Source organism: Panthera onca, chromosome B2 (assembly GCF_046562875.1).
Source record: "Panthera onca isolate mPanOnc1 chromosome B2, mPanOnc1 haplotype 2, whole genome shotgun sequence".
Taxonomy (NCBI): Eukaryota; Metazoa; Chordata; class Mammalia; order Carnivora; family Felidae; genus Panthera; species Panthera onca.
The window spans coordinates 91,716,703-91,733,396 of NC_138343.1; the positions used below are offsets into that span (position 1 = coordinate 91,716,703).

The 16,694-nt window shown below is 33.8% G+C and overlaps 1 pseudogene; it reads right to left on the minus strand.

Annotated features, from left to right (window-relative positions):
• Positions 1-1,732: 1,732 nt before the first annotated feature.
• The window catches only part of LOC132667988 (ras-related C3 botulinum toxin substrate 1-like), a 29,531-nt pseudogene continuing 14,569 nt past the window's right edge, over positions 1,733-16,694 (minus strand).

Sequence of the window (16,694 nt, forward strand, 5' to 3'; positions counted from 1 at the left end):
AAAAATTTATTTATTTATTTTGAGAGAGAAAGAGTAAATGTACATGGGAGAGGGAGAGAGAGAGAATCCCAGGGCTCAACTTCACAAACTTTAAGATCATGACCAAAGCCAAAATCAAGAGTCAGGCATTTAACCGACTGAGACACCCAGGTGACCCTTAGTATCAATTTTCATAGTTTTTGTCAAAATGTATGTACTAGGCTGTATCATGTTGTTTAATAGTAACTTTGATGTAGATATTTCTGATTTTAAAGTAATATATGTGACTTCTAGGCAATGATTATTTTTAAATATAAATTATGAAATTTATGTTTCACATTTTACACAATGGCTAATTATAATGATTGTTTAATGTTTATTTATTTTTGAGAGAAAGAGAGAGATAGTGGGGGAAGGGCAGAGAGAAAGGGAGACACAGAATCCAAAGCAGGTTCCAGGCTCCCAGCTGTCAGCACAGAGCACTGTGTGACGCTCGAACTCATGAACCATGAAATCATGACCTGAGTCAAAGTTGGATGTTTACCCAACTGAGCCACCCAGGTGCCCCTTATGATGATTTTTTTTAAGTTTATTTATTTTGAGAGAAACAGAGAGAGTGTGAGTGGGGGAGGAGTAAAGAGAGAGAGAATCCCAAACAGGTTTCATGCTGTCAGAGCAGAGCCCGATTTGGGCTTGATCTCACAAACCATGAGATCATTACCTGAGCAGCAATCAAGAGTCAGAGATGCTTAGCCAACTGAGCCACCAGGTGCCCCAATGATTTTTAATTAAGTTGTATTTTTATTTGATTTCATGCTTAAAAATAAAATGCTGAAGTGTCTAAGAATAAATATTTTAGATGTGCTTATTAAAATGTGCTTATTATTTTTAATATATAAAGTATGAAATGTTTGTTCAAAACACTGAACACCTACATATTAATATTAATGTCATAATTTTTACTATTTATAACTTCATAACCTTGGATATTATAAAATTAAGTTTTGAGTTTTAGCAGACAAAATCTCAGGCATTCATTTGTATACCAAAAGACATTAATTAGAGTTGGAAAAGAAAAATTTTTAAATTGAGGATAAAACTAGACTAAGAGTATCAACTGTGTAGTTGGGGGATATTAAAACAAAACAAAAACAAACTAACTAACAACAAAGCAATGGATTATTTCTGAGGAGTTAGGTAGTACTTCTCAGAAGAGGTGCTATTTAAATTAAGCCTTGAGGAATAAATAGCTTAATCAGACCTGTGTTTTGGTAAGTTAATTCTGACAGCAATGTGAAGAATGTATGGAGACTGAGAGAAGCTAGAGGCAGGCACATTTTATTTTCAATGTTTTAAAATAAATATATTTAAATTTCTTCATAATTACAAACTGTATTTTAAACTTTTATTTTTATTTATTTATTTATTTATTTATTTGGTTGGTTAGTTATTTTAGTTATTTATTTCTTAGAGAGAGAGTGGTAGTGAGGGAAAGGCAGAGAAAATGGGAGAGAGAATCTCAAGCAGGTTCCGCACGGTCAGCACAGAGCCCAATGTAGGGCTAGATTCCATAAACAGTGAGTTCATGACCTGAGCCGAAATCGTTGGATGGTTAACTGACTGAGTCACCCAGACACCCCAGAAATCTGTTTTTAAAAGCTTTTTTCAACCTACACACATTGTATACTGTATATCTTTTTAGCTTTCTTTAATCAAGAAAGAGACCACCCGGTTACATTTTCCTCATGGCATTTCATTTTGAAGAAACAAGGGTTGTTGTCTTGTAGAATGTTACGTAGTCTGGATTTGTCTGATTGTGCACTTGGACTAAACTGATTTCTCCATCCCTTGAATTTCCGAAAAACTGGAAGGTAGATTTGAAGAACTGATTAGGTTCAGGTGAAACTTCATCTGGTGTGGACTCTTCACAGGTGTCCTGCCATCACGAAACACATCAGGCCGGCAGAACCTGTATTAATAATGCTACACTGCTGTCTATTCCAATTTGTGAATAGCAAAAACTGTATAAGGTTTTATTTTAGCACTATGTGAATATCTAATGTTTTCAACATTTATTGATGATCATCACCTGAATCAATTACTTACCAGGGGCTACAAATGTTTGCTTTTTTAAAAAAAAAAATTCTGTTACTCTTTCTATCTTACTTAGTTGGCATTCTTCCATTAGAAGAACTGTTCTCATCAACTGAGGATGAGAATTAGAGTTTGACTTGTTTCTTTTAAATAACAATTTTCAGAGTAAGGAGATGATATAATAATCACTACAAATGCTATCAGGGAAGTTTTTTTTTCTGTCCTTTTTCCCTTTCTGTATATCAATATGGACTCACTGTGTCTTTTACATGTATTCCTATGTGACAGTTTGTTGAAAACATTACTCTTCTCAATGTTCAAATTGTCCCATATTTTGCATGAATGAACTCCTTCCAACTTGATCCTGTGTCCTTTGTATATGTCCTCCCTACTCTGCTCTGTTACTTGCTCTCAAGTAAGAAATATCCCAGGCTCCCCTTTAATTTACATGCCCCAGATCCCATAATCAGTTACTAGTGCCTGGAGTCCCTTTTCCTAGAGAATGGGCAATAGATTCCAAACTGTAGGCACTAGGTTAGATTCCTAAATAAGGACTCATTGGTACATTATTCCCTGTTCCTGCACATTCAAATGTGTATGTAACTCACAGAAACCCCTATCCGTTATATTTTTGAAAGAGAACTTTGAGGCTATGAACAACGCTATCATAAGCATATAGCGTATGTATCTGTATATGTTCATCTGCGATATATCTATAATAGGGGAATACCCAGTCATAAATTATGCTTATGTTTCCTTATAAAATAATAACAAATTATTGCCCATGGCAGTTGTACCAGTTTACACTATTTTTTTAAATTTTATTTTGGAGAGCAAGAGAGAACATGAGCAGTGGAGAGAGGCTTAGGGAGAGAGAATGAGTGAGTCTTAAGCAGCCCCCATGCTCAGTGTGGAGCCCAGTGTGGGGCTCAATCCCATGACCTGAACCTGAATCAAGAGTCAGACACTTAACTGACTGAGCCACCCAAGTGTCCCTACACTCTTATGTTATATTCTCACCCGTCTATTTCATCTTTACCCATATTTAATATTGTCAGGTAGATTTTGTCAATCGCTTCGTTTTGAATAGAATGTTTTATGTTTTTGTATTTTGCTGATATACATGTAAAAAAGTATAATATTACCCTAGAGTAGACTGTGATAATTTAAAAATCCATATTACAAACTCAAAAGCAGTAACACACAAACACAAAAGGATACAGCTACTGTGCGGTAATGGGCTGTTCAACAGTCTGGGCTGTTTGAACATGGCTCATTTTAAAGAAATGATTTAAAGAATCTTTACCAGCAGTTGAGAGAAAACCGATAAGCCCTTCGAACATCGTGCCTGACTAGTATTGTACTGAGCCCTTGAACCATGCAGATAGTTTATGCTAACAATGCAATTTATGGTGAATTTCTGTTTTTGTTTTTGTTTGTTTGTTTTTTCTTCTGGGGCCCTAGGACACAATGTATCCGTTTGACATTTGGGCAGGCTGAGGCTGGACACTGGTTAAGGTCAGTCATTCAGGTTTTCTATGCCTATGTAATTGACCCCCAATAAAACCTTGGACACCAAAGCTCAGATGAGTTTCCCTAATTGGCGGTACTCCATAAGTGTTATCACACTTAATTTCTGGAGAAATTAAGGGCTGTCTGTTCAACTCCACTGAGAGCAGACAATTGGATGCTCATGCCTGCTTCCTCCTGAACTCTGCCACATGCATATTTTGCATTTGCTTATTTGAACCTGTATCCTTTCACTGTAATAAGCCATGACCATGAATATTATAGTGTTTCTGAGTTCGGTGAGTTCTTCTAGCAAATCACCAAACCTGAGGATACCGTTGGGAAGCCACAACACAGGGACTATGACTTTTGCACATAAATCTGAAATCAGAGGTAGTCTGAGGGAATGTGGCACATAGCGATATGATGTTTTAAAAACATGACTATATCTTTTAGTCTCCTTCCAAGAAGGGGTGACTTTTCTGTCCCCTTACCTGAACCTTTAGTCTTTGCCGTGCTTGCATGAATACCCACTCACGGTAGCCCTCAGCTACTATGTAAAAAGTCCAACCTCTCAGTGGTCACCATGCTGTGAGGAAGCTTAAGTCACATGGAGGAACCACAGGTAGGTCACCATTCCTAGTTGACTGCGATCTGTAAATCATCTCAGCCTAAATGACAGAAATGTAAACGGAGTATGAAGATAACTCTTGCCTTCTGTTGTACAAGTCACCCACAGCTATTTGAGTCTCTCTAACTGAGATCCCAGGTATGAGACAAGGAGAAGTCTTCCCAGGTATGCCCTAGCAGAATTCCTGCCCTAACAATAAAATGGTGGTTGTTTTATGCATTCATTTTGGGATGATTTTTATACCAATAACTGAAATAAATAATATCTGCTACTGCCATTAAAATTGCTTCCTTGTATTTTTCTCGTTTGTATGAATTAAAAGAGGGTTTCTCCCTTTATTCTCTCTGTTGAGAGTTTCCACACAGGAACTCTCTGTTCTTGAACTACCTTACTCAAGAGAGAGAGTTATATTCAGCCTAAATCATTTTTTCTTATTTCTATATATTTTTTTCTAAACCTGCTGTCTCAATTACATTTTCCTGTATTATGGAGTTTCATCTTCCCAGTGCCTAATCTTCTGAGAGAGAAGAAAAAAGAACAAAAGACTCATAATTGCAGACAGCATCCCTTTGCTGTTTTTTGGTTTTTTTTTTGAAGTGTTTTGTCACTGTCTTGAACACTCCTAATCATAGGAGACATTTTTTGAGATTGGGCTATATTTTTTTTCTCTTTAGACAGGCATTCAGTGTTGACTTAATACATGTAGCATAGTTATAAACTAATATCCTTGCTTATATAATTTCCCTTTGAGTAACCTTTAGCAATTTTTTTTGAAACTTGTTTTAGTTTTAACATTTAGTGTAGCAGCAAATTGTAAAATAAGTATAAATATTGAAACTATTGAGTTTTAAAAATTAACCAGGCTTCATCATATTCCTGCAGATTAGAAATGCCAATTAAAGAGAAAAATTTTTTACCAGCGATTTCCATGTGTGTTGTGTCATTTAACTTATATACCACACTTCTTGCTATTTGCTATTATTATCACACATTACAGATGAATTTCACGAGGACTAAGTTATTGCCTCAGATCATATAATGAGTGGCACACCTGACGTTTGAATCTAAGATCTTCTAATTCCCAAGACTTACATATAAAACACTTACCCTGGTTCCTGCTATGCAAAAAACAAAAACAAAAACAAAAAACAAAAAACGGGCAAAAAAATGTTAACTATCATTTATAATGATAGTGTTCAAAACAATATTGCATTACGCATATTTTAGTGTCAGCTTTTCTAATTTTTCTAGAATTCATATAACAGGAAGTACATTTCCCAGCCAGATGGTATTCCCATGTTAATTTCCTTTTTTAGAAATTTCAACCAATTTAGTTTCTTATAGGCAATACAGAATCATATGTCTTTTGTACTTTATACTTTTAACATTATATAATTAAAAGCTTTATGAAATGTTTAGAAGTTTCACAATTTTTTTTTAGCTAAATAACCAAAGCTTTATATCAGGAGTATTCTACATGTTCATTTTATTAATGTGCAATATCCAGATCCCAGTTTCTTCTTTCTTTTTTTTAAATGTGTAGAGAAAAAAACTTAAAGGCTTTCTTTTTCCTGAAACATTAGTTGTTCTTACTGATCATACTTAAACATTTTTTTTTCTTTTAGAGAACATGTTTCTTCTCATTATGTACAACTTCATGTAAACTTGTTAGTCTTCTCAGAAAATTTTTTGAATCTTTCAAAATTGTTTTCATTCAGATATAAGGATTTCATATTTAAATGTATGATCATAAATCATGCTTACTTTCCCAGTTATGAGAAATTGCTTTGTTATGGTTTTTAAATTTGCAGGAACACTTAGTATACAACGATAAATTCAACATTGTTGCCTACACCGGTGAGATGAAATAAGGTTTTAGGAAATCTATTATTTTTTGTTTATGTCTTAGTAATACTTCTGTGGACAAAAACATGGAATGTAAAGAAAAAAAATGACTGATGTGCATATGGAATCTTGACTGAGGAAAAATAAAATTATTTGGAAAAGTAAACAGAAGATTGAGAATGTCTGAAAAAGGACAGAAAAGGAAAGCTGCCTTTCACCCAACTCACTCAGACACTTGTGGAGAGGAGTTAAATCCTCTGAAGGGCAAAGTTTATCATTCTAAGCAGTGACCAGCAACAACATGAACAGTGACTGCATCATAATGAGAAGAAATAGGACAAACTGTAATGCTGAAGAGAATGTTCCAAGAGGACATTTGAAGAGAAATTTATGATCCAAGTATTGGCTCTCTCACTCAATGCTGAAGGAAGTTCATCCTTGAAATGTATGAGGGTTGCTCTTACATATTATATTCCAATTTTATGATCTTTAAAAATGGTATCTTAAGCTGAATTATACTTTCCTATCTCATGCCCTATTGAACTTTTTTATCGTCTTAGGAATATTGACACTACACCACCCTGGATTTCATTATTTCTCTCCTATTCTCTGTTTTTATTTTTTAGTTGTGTTATTCATGAGATAATCTTCCAGTGCTTCTTCTAAAAAATATTTTTATGAAGAGAATTAAAATGTTTCATATGTATTATCCAGTAATTCTTTACACAGGCAATTCTCTTTAAATAACCTTAAATATGGAAAATAAATCTCTAGATCATCTAATCTATCTATCTGTGTATCTATGTATCCTTCTATATATCTGGCCATCCATCTATCATTCACCTATACCAAAGTTTCTCATCAAGGTTTTATTTATGATACTGTAACAGGAGGTTCCGTGGGAATATTTTTGTCTTAGTGTTTTAGTACCTCCGCCTTCCAAATAGAGATGTAATATACATCTATAGGATATGCTCTGAATTAGGAAAACTGATTTTGCTCTCCTGATCTATCATTCACCATTCATCTATGTATATAAATACAAAAAAATTAAAATAATTTGGTTCTTTAAGAAACGTTGATGTCCCTCTCCATAGGCAACACTGTGGTACTTCCTCTTCTCTCCCTGTGTTCCAAATAAGGGATATTTTAAGAGAATGATTCATAGAGACAGCTGATGCACCAGATATCACTCAGCTGCAAACACTTGTAGGACCACACACAGTGCTAACAGAGAAGAGTGCAAAATGTGGTTTTGGAGTGCAGCCGGCATTTTCAGAGTTTAGAAAGGCAAAGATGCCAAATGGACTGCAAGGAGAGTAGTACAGCTCAGATTGACTTAAAAGGTAACCTGGGAAGTTGTGGTGACTTGAACAGAAAGAGGCTATGTCAGGGGGGACTGCCAGGGAGGAAGGTGAATGGAATAATAAGACATATTAGACCTTGAGGCGGGCCACCCCAGGGTGGCAGGGCCACAGGTAAAAATATTTGTGTGTGTATGTTTTCTGGGTCTATAAATACAATTGTGTTAAAATGATATTACAAAATGCATGATGTCATTGCCTTACTTCAAGAATTTTTGTCCCTGGTTTTGTCATGGCTCATTTCTGTTTTGGCAATAAGACCTCAGTTTATACGCTACTGTGTTAGGCAGGCTCTGAAGTGACCCTCAGTGATATTTACGTCCTGATATTCATGCCACTGTATAATTCTACTCCTTTGAGTCCATCTGGACATACTGATTTGCTTAGAATGAATAGGCATATGGCAAAAATTATATGGGACGTCACTTTTGAAATTAGGTTATAAAAAAGAAATTAGGTTACAAAGACTGTGGCTTTCAACTTAAGCACACACTCTCTATTGGAACTCTTGCCCTACAGGAAGCCACCTGCCATATTGTGAGACAGCCATGTGTACAATCCCACATAATGACACATTGTGCTTTGCTGACAAGCATGTAAGTAATCCTGGAGTGATGTTCTGCTGTTGGCCTTCAGATGAGGCCAGGGTCCTAGCTGAAATGTGCCCTATAATCTGTGAAGAAACTCTGAGCCAGAAGCAACCAACTAAACAATGCCCAAATTCTAAACAATAGAAACTAAGAAAATAAATGCTTATTGTTTTAAGGCACTACATTTTAGGTTATTTGTTACTCAGTAATAGATAAATAATACATTCACTTCCTGAGTTACCCCTTTCCTGATCTTCCTATCCAAACACCTACACTTGCGATCATTTGGCTTTATATTATTTCTCTTCATGACGCTTTTTGCTATCTGTTTCCTCTTCTTTTCCAAATTAGTTGCCATCTCTTTGATACAGAATATAATCTAGGTAAGGGAAAGAAATTGTGTTATTTGACACTGTATCCTCAGTGTTATGAAACAGTGCCTGACACATGATAGCGTTCTTAATTAATATTTTATGAACAAATGAGTGGAAATGTAGTGAAGATAATATATACAATTTTACAACCTAAGTGTTCATTTATCTTAACACAGGATTTACTTTTCTTATTCAAATTTAGTATCTCTAATAACTATGTAGTGCTGCATTATATGGAATTATCACACACACACACACACACACCATGAACACAAATAGGAGGAATTCATCAATGTCTCAATTGATGATACATAGGCCTCAGTATGATTTGTTCTATTTCACTATAGCCTTGCTTCTATAGTGTATAGATAATATAGTGTATAGCACTATAATATAGATAATATAGATAATAGTGTATAGCACTATTACACATGATAGTTCCTCTGCTTGGAATGCTTTTTTTTTTTCTGTAATCTTTGCTTCTATGTGTAATGAAATATATAAGAACAATTGCTTTAAACTCAAATTGATTTGGCTAAAACCAGCATGACTCCAGTAAATATCTTGCTAGAATTATCTCTAGTTAGCAAACATTTATGTTTTATTTTCTCCTACACAAAAAATCCCATGAAATTCCTAAGGAGAATGTGGTGGAAGAGACAGAAGTGTCAATAAGTACTCTTGTAGAATGGCTAAGATTTTTCTCTACAAAAGACAGAGCCAGTCTTGCTGTCATATTAACTCCTATAGTGCACAAGCACAGGGCAACAAGAAACCAGATTCATGTCTGTATCCTTCCTGTGATCCATTATTCCTTGGGTAGGAGATATGAGTGAACCTGTTTGTGTTTATATTTTTATTTCTTTCTATGATTGAAAAATAACACCTACAAATTTATTTGGAACTTTTAAAGATGTAATTTTTCCAAGTGTGAGTCAAGAAATCTTATACTTTTTTTTAATGAAGTTAGAATTTGTTTGGGAATACAAATACAACTCCAATTCAACTTAAAAAAACAAACACAGCAAACAAAAACAAACAAAAAACATATTCCAACTGGGGCAAGATAATAAAGAGGAAGCAAAGAACAAGGCATAGCCCAGAGTCAATCATTTTGTGGGGAGATTCTAAAGAAAATTTCTTTTCATCCTACTTGTTTCACACATATCAGAAAAAGTGGGCTAGGTTACATCACAGAGTATTCCATTGCTAAAAATATTTCACTGGGCAACTGCCATTCATCTTTTAAGATGCAACTTCACAACGCCTTTTTTGACTCAATTTCCCCTGTTGCATTAGTTGCCTTTCCTCTACGTTCTATATTCCTTGAACATTTCTTACCACGGACTTAACATTTTTATCATGTATTATCTCTTTACAACTCCACTAGGTTACTCTAGGTTATACTAGGTTAGAAGACCCCAGCTAACCCACTTTAGTATCCTCATGTCTACTATATGATAGATATAGTAGAAAAATATAAAAATTGTCAGCCCTTTATCTTTCTGGTATAGAAAAAGTCAGACCTAGGTATCTAATATCAGTTGAAGATCCAGAGAGTAGAATCATCATTGAGAGTAGAATCATCAATGGAAAAAAAACGAAAAACAAAAACAAAAAACAAAAACATCATTGAGAGTAGAATCATCAATGGAAAAAACAAAAACAAAAAACAAAAACATCCCCCACCCCTGACTCTGTGTCACAAGGATGGCTGTGCCTTAGAAAGACAGTACCTTCTCAGGCAGTGGCTCTCAAAAGCATGGGCCCTGGACCAGCCACATCAACAAAACCTGGGAACTTACTAGAATTGTGAATTCTGAGACTCCACCACAGAATTACCAAAGCAGAATCTTGGGGTTGGGCCACAACTCTCTGTTTTACCATGTCCTCCAAATGGATCTGATTTTACTACTAAGTAGTGTTAAAACTAGTATTTTGAAAACTAGTGTTCTAGGTCAATGGCTCATTGTGTAGAAATATTGAAACCAACTGTGAGGTTTTTACAAACTGTCTATGTGCCCTGCTTCCTCCAAGGAGAAAGCATATGCTTTTTCATATGCTCGCCTGTAAGTTTACAGACCACAGTGAAGACTGATAAAAATATCCTGCCCTGTCACAGAGTGGGTTCTTCTGATAATTCCCATCATGAAGGTCCATCACATTCCATTCTTCTCTGATCAATAATACAATTTGTGCATCTTATTCACATCTATTCAGTTCGGTACAGGTGGCCTTGGGCAGGCAAACATAATATAAAACATTTTATATAATAAAGTGAATATTCAAAGTTTAAAATAAAGTTCTGATCTAAATCTAAATATTTTAATAATATACCTAAAAGCTGGTTTAATTTTAAAAAACTAAAGCAGATAGTTTGTATATATGCCCAAAACAGAACAAAAATAATATTGAAATCAGTCATAATTTCATGGCATAAAACAGTTTTTCACCTACAAAGTTGCCCGAAACTCATAAATGAGTTTGCTCAGACACAAATAACCTACATAGACATGAAACAGCGGTTTTGACACCAAGAAGCTTTTCCTTTGATGGCAATGTGATAAAATACTCATCAAAATGTGTTTCAAACTGTTTACTTAAAGTTAGTTTATAGTGAAAAGAATATCCAGGTGATTTATTGTACCATATAATTTTAAATGTCATCCATTATGTTTAAATAATGAATTTACCAATATGTGTTAGCTTCTATACTTTTACCTTATTAACAAGGGTTATTAATTACCTTACAAATGTTGATAAGGAAATCAGACTAAATTAATTTATTGGAAGTATTCCTACTGAAGAAACAACACATGTATATCTTCATACTGTTTTAGCAAAAGCAAATATTTAAAAACTACCATTTAAAATATTGATATTGCTGATTAATGTTTTTTGTTTTTGTTGTTAAGAAAGAAGTAAGTTTGTTCCACAATTTTAGATGCTTTTATCTTCTAATGTATTTTGACAGACTATGCTACTTTCCTTTAAATTAATCATGCAATTGTCTTTAATTTTGTAGATTGAAAGCAAGTGGTACAGGCAGAGAAATTTATTTAGAGACATTATTAAAAATAGCATCTACTATAGGTTAACCTGGGATGTTTACACATACCTCATTTTATTGTTTCTTTCTATGTATTTTCAATATTCAGTGACTCTATGGAATTAATTTTGATGCAGTATCTGTGTGTAAACTCAATATATTTCTTTAATTCTCTAAATATTTGTTTCCTTTTAAATAAAATCTACCTACAAGACATGTTAAAAAGTATTGAAATTTTATTTAATGCCACCTGAATTTCTTTTAAGCCTGAAATGAGTTTTTGACTTTCTCATACAAAAGTCAGAAATATAACATGGAAGAGAGTCAGTATAAAAGTAAATCAAAATATTTTAGTTTAAACAGTATGTATTCTTTATTTTATACACCTAGGATCAAGATTTCATTATAGTAACACCTACTGTTCAATGAACATGAAGATTAAACCCCTCATGAAAACAACCATTAATTTGCACATGCATTTCCCCTGTTAATTGTATCTTGCTTCACATTTCAAATGAAATTTTTCAAACTTGCATTATTTTAACTACAAATTAAAAATAAAGCTCTTGGCAAGGTGGTTAGTATTCCTAAAACAGTGGAAATTAGTTAATATGCTTATTTGTCAATTAGTGAATTCAATATGAACTAATTTATATACTCTTAACTATTTTATCATTTCACATTTAATGCCCAATATTATCCACTTTTATTTTGAAAAAAAAATTTTTTTTTTCAACGTTTTTTATTTATTTTTGGGACAGAGAGAGACAGAGCATGAACGGGGGAGGGGCAGAGAGAGAGGGAGACACAGAATCGGAAACAGGCTCCAGGCTCCGAGCCATCAGCCCAGAGCCTGACGCGGGGCTCGAACTCACGGACCGCGAGATCGTGACCTGGCTGAAGTCGGATGCTTAACCGACTGCGCCATCCAGGCGCCCCTCCACTTTTATTTTGAATGCACAAACTTTGGATGTATAAATATACTTCCTACAGCCTAGTCTATTAAAGTATTATTTTATGTACTTTAAGGCTTTTATAATTAAAAATGCTTTCATGTGTAAAACTTATGTGCTTATTAAGCTAGTGATTTATAAAGAAGGCATATGATTACATTTTTTCTGTAAACTGTGCTATGTCTTAACTAAGGAAATTGATTTTTTAGAATTTAAGTATATTTCATAAGCTAAACGTTACACAGTTAAGAGGCAAACACATTTCACTCCAAATGTATGACTCTTTTCCTAAAGGCATTATGTCTCTGTGCCTCCCTTTAGCACTTACACAGGTCACTAATGTAAAAAAAGCTAAAGCCCCAATAAATGCAGGGAAAAGCAATCCTTCAAAATTAAAGCATATAAAAAGAACAAGTTTGAAGACAATGGTAATATACAATAGTTAAGCCATTTTAACTGGATGTATTTACCTTAGACCACTCCCAAATAAATATTTTTAAAGTGGTTGAAATATATTCACTACACTAAAGGCCAAAAATCATTTGGATGGACAAATCTTAGAATTTCTTGGTGAAGGAAGAAAACAGACTTTCCCAAATATTAATGTTTCATATTCAACCTTTGAAGACCAAGAAAATAAAAGTAAAATTGTTATTGTCATAATCTCTATTATAAAGCAACGAACAACCATTGGGGCTAACATGAGACGTCTTGATATTAAAACCAGAGAATGCATTTTCCCATTGTGTACTTTTGAGTTGGGTCATATTATAAAACAAGGTTTTTGGGATTTTTAATATTATGAAGCAATATGAATGGAAGGGTAAATAAAGCGTGGAGGAAATTAAAGTTGTGTTGACATGTTTTTAAACTGATATGCTTCCTATCATCCTGTGGTTTAAAAAGCTGCTGATGAGCAGCTGCCTACATAAAAATCCACAATCTGATGGAAGTTAAGCAGGGAAATGTACATGGAGAAAAGAAGAGTAAAGCACATATATTTGGGTCTGTTTCTTCAAAACAGGCCAGTTGACCCTATTTTACCTCATAATGTAATCTCAAACATAGATCTCAAGATATAATCCAAGGATTTCTTTCGAATTCATGATTTTGAATAAGGTATTCCCAGTGTATAACTGTATATACTCTTTTCCAGCATTTAAACAGCTCTGAAAATGCTGTTCATCTTTCAGTAGAGAAATGTGATGTGGTTGATTAGAGTGCTGAGGTACACTGGGACTTGTACGAAATATAACTATTCATATTAAGCTCATCAGAGCTCAACTCTGATGGCTTTATATAATAATAATAATAATAATAATAATTACATAAAATATTTTTGTGCTACTTTGCTTTTCAACTTCAGCCATACTATCCTGTGTGAGAATTGTTTTATCCCTTCCCCCCTTCTTTTTTCTCTCACATTTTTCCCCTACCCTTTTACGATTCTTTGTCTTTGAGGTGCTAAACATTCTGGCCTGCCATTTTCCTTTGAGCTTTCACTCATGTGAAATATTTTTACAATTGTTATCAATATATAACATTTAATATGAAATTTGGAGGTGTTTTTAAATTCAACAAACCATTAAGCAGAAGTTATGAGAATAATTATACTTCTAGTAGCTTACATTTGTGCCTTGCTTTCCCAGTTAAAAAGTGAACTCATATACCTCATCTCATTTCATCATTGCATACTCTAGTTAGCTTGATTAGTTTTTGCATTTTGTTTATACACATTCCATACTAGGAGTATAGATTGCCTTATGTATTGCCCTCATCAGGAATATTAGTTCCTCTGCTGCATAAGTGGATGCCTAGTGACTATGTCTGGTAATTCAGAAGACAAATAGACTGTAAGCACAGAATAACTGTGTTTCATTCCCAAAGTACCTGTTAGAGCAAACTAATCAGTAAGTGATGCCTGTTAAGAAAAAAAAAAGGCAAGCATTTCTTTTCATAGTCATTTTCATCTCTGAACACATTCAATAATTAAAATGGTGAAATGTAATAACATGAGAAAAAATAATCTATTTAGCTTCAAAATGAAGGACCATAAATTTAAAAAAATCTGCTTTGCCTAGAGGATCTTTAAAATTGACATTTTAGTTTCCCAAGTAAGTCATTTCTAAAACATTAACAATTTAAATGATGTCATCATAATGAAAAAGATTATTAAAGATTAATTTTGAAAGCCTGATACTTTCATAAATACTAAGAATGCTTGCATTTGTTCTGAAACTGTAATAATGTGTCACTAAACTAAATAAGGATTCTCGTAAAAGTTGTATTTGTCAATATATTTTGTATGTCTGCCATATGAAAATCACAGCATTGAATACTTTAGGTTTCAAAGGAACACCAATATTCAAGGAGCTTGTTTCTTTTTTGGAAAAACAATTTTTTAAAAGGTCAAGAAAAGTGTTGATAAGTAAATACTTGTCAAATTTGTTGTGAATACTATACCCATTCAAGGGCAATTGATCAGAAATTGTGAAGGATGACATAGAACACTAATTTGGAAATCTTGGGTGGTGTAACAGCTGAAGTCATATAATAGAAGGAGTTTTAGGAGGTGCAGACTCTAGAGACTGAGCAGATAAAGAAATCTTGGGGGAAAAGTGACAAGAAGCAGTAAGAGCTAAAAGAGACAGTTGCTCAATGATTTTGATTACTCTGGAAACTCAAAATAGGAAGAGAGAAGTGTCTTTTCAATAAAGTGATGCTGTGAGCTTTGGTGATTTTAATTTCAGTTATTGTAGCTAAGTTCTAAAATATACATTTGGTTCTTCTTTTATAGTTTCAAGTCCTTTGGTAAAATTTTTTATATTGTCCTTTATTTCCTTGATCATATTAACCATACTTATTCTAAAGTCTGCTAGAATGATTGCATTATCTAGATCACTTATAAATCTATACTTAATGACTGTTGTTCTTCATAGTCTTTTTTTTTTTAAGTTTATTTACTTTGAGATACAGGGACAGCACAAGAAGGGGAGGGGCAGAGAGAGAAGGAAAAAAGAGAATCCTAAGCAAGCTCCACTCTGTTAGCAAGGAGCTGGACACAGCGCTCGAATTGACGAATCACAAAATTATGACTTGCACTTTAAGGAAAGGCATTTATGGAAAGTTAATCCTGGATCATTGGATCTAGGCCTGGACCACAGGGTCCTTAAACTGAGATCTGTAGATCTAACTCGAAGGATCCCTGAACATGGATGGGAAATATTATGTTTTCATTTTCACCAATCTCTAACAAAAATTTAGCACTCTTTCCATTATGATGATTACAACTTACAGTAATATGATTACAACCTAATGCTTTGTCACCAATAGAAATCATAGGTATTTTGATATAATAATACATATGTTGCAGATATCTAAACACATTAGGTACATTCATCACTACTTAAAAATGCAGTAGTAAATAAGTATGAATCTTTATGCATTTTCCTTTCTTTGGAAAAAGGTTAGCCTCAAAACCAGTCTCCTGATCTCTGTCTTTTCCTCACAACAAATGATTCTTTATGTTACTGCTATCTATGTATTTGTACTATATATGCAGATATAGAGCTATACTATAGACATACTATTTATAGATACACACTATCATATATCTATACTACTATATGGATATGTGTTTGTTGAATAAGTCAATGAATGGCCATCAGAAATTCAAAAATTTTCCATAAACAGTAGTAGATTTGTATAGAGGTACAAAGTTAGAAAAAGTAACCTAATATGAAAGTTTAAAAAACAAAACAAAACAAAACAAAAAAATAACACCTTGATAAGTGTATACCAGATCAACCAGAACAGAAAATTCTCTTGTCAGAATACTAGAAGAGATATTAAAAAGCTAACTCCAGATGTTAGATGTATAAAGTACCATATTAAAGCATAGGTATTTTATTCCTTAGCTAATGTAATGCTAGCAAATATTTCTGAGAAAGAAGGAAATAATAAAATAAAAAGGGTTTTAAAAAAGTAGTTTGCTAGCAGTTTACTGAATGAATTGGAATTTAGAAGGTTGTTTAAATTATACCAGTTACATTTATTGTAATTTGCAAAATGTAGGTGACTATATCTAGTTATAACAATCTTGTGGTGGATAAGTTTAGCAATCCTCTGGGCTTACACCAATGGGTTAACAAGGCATAAAGAAATTACAGTCATAAAATGCTCACACCCGAGTTTGGGTAAAACAGATTGGCACTCCAAGAATAGGGGGTTGTAAAGACACTCTGAGAATAGGGAGGCACAAAAGTGCCAGGGATAGGGAGGTGCAAAGGTACCTCAAAATAGGAAA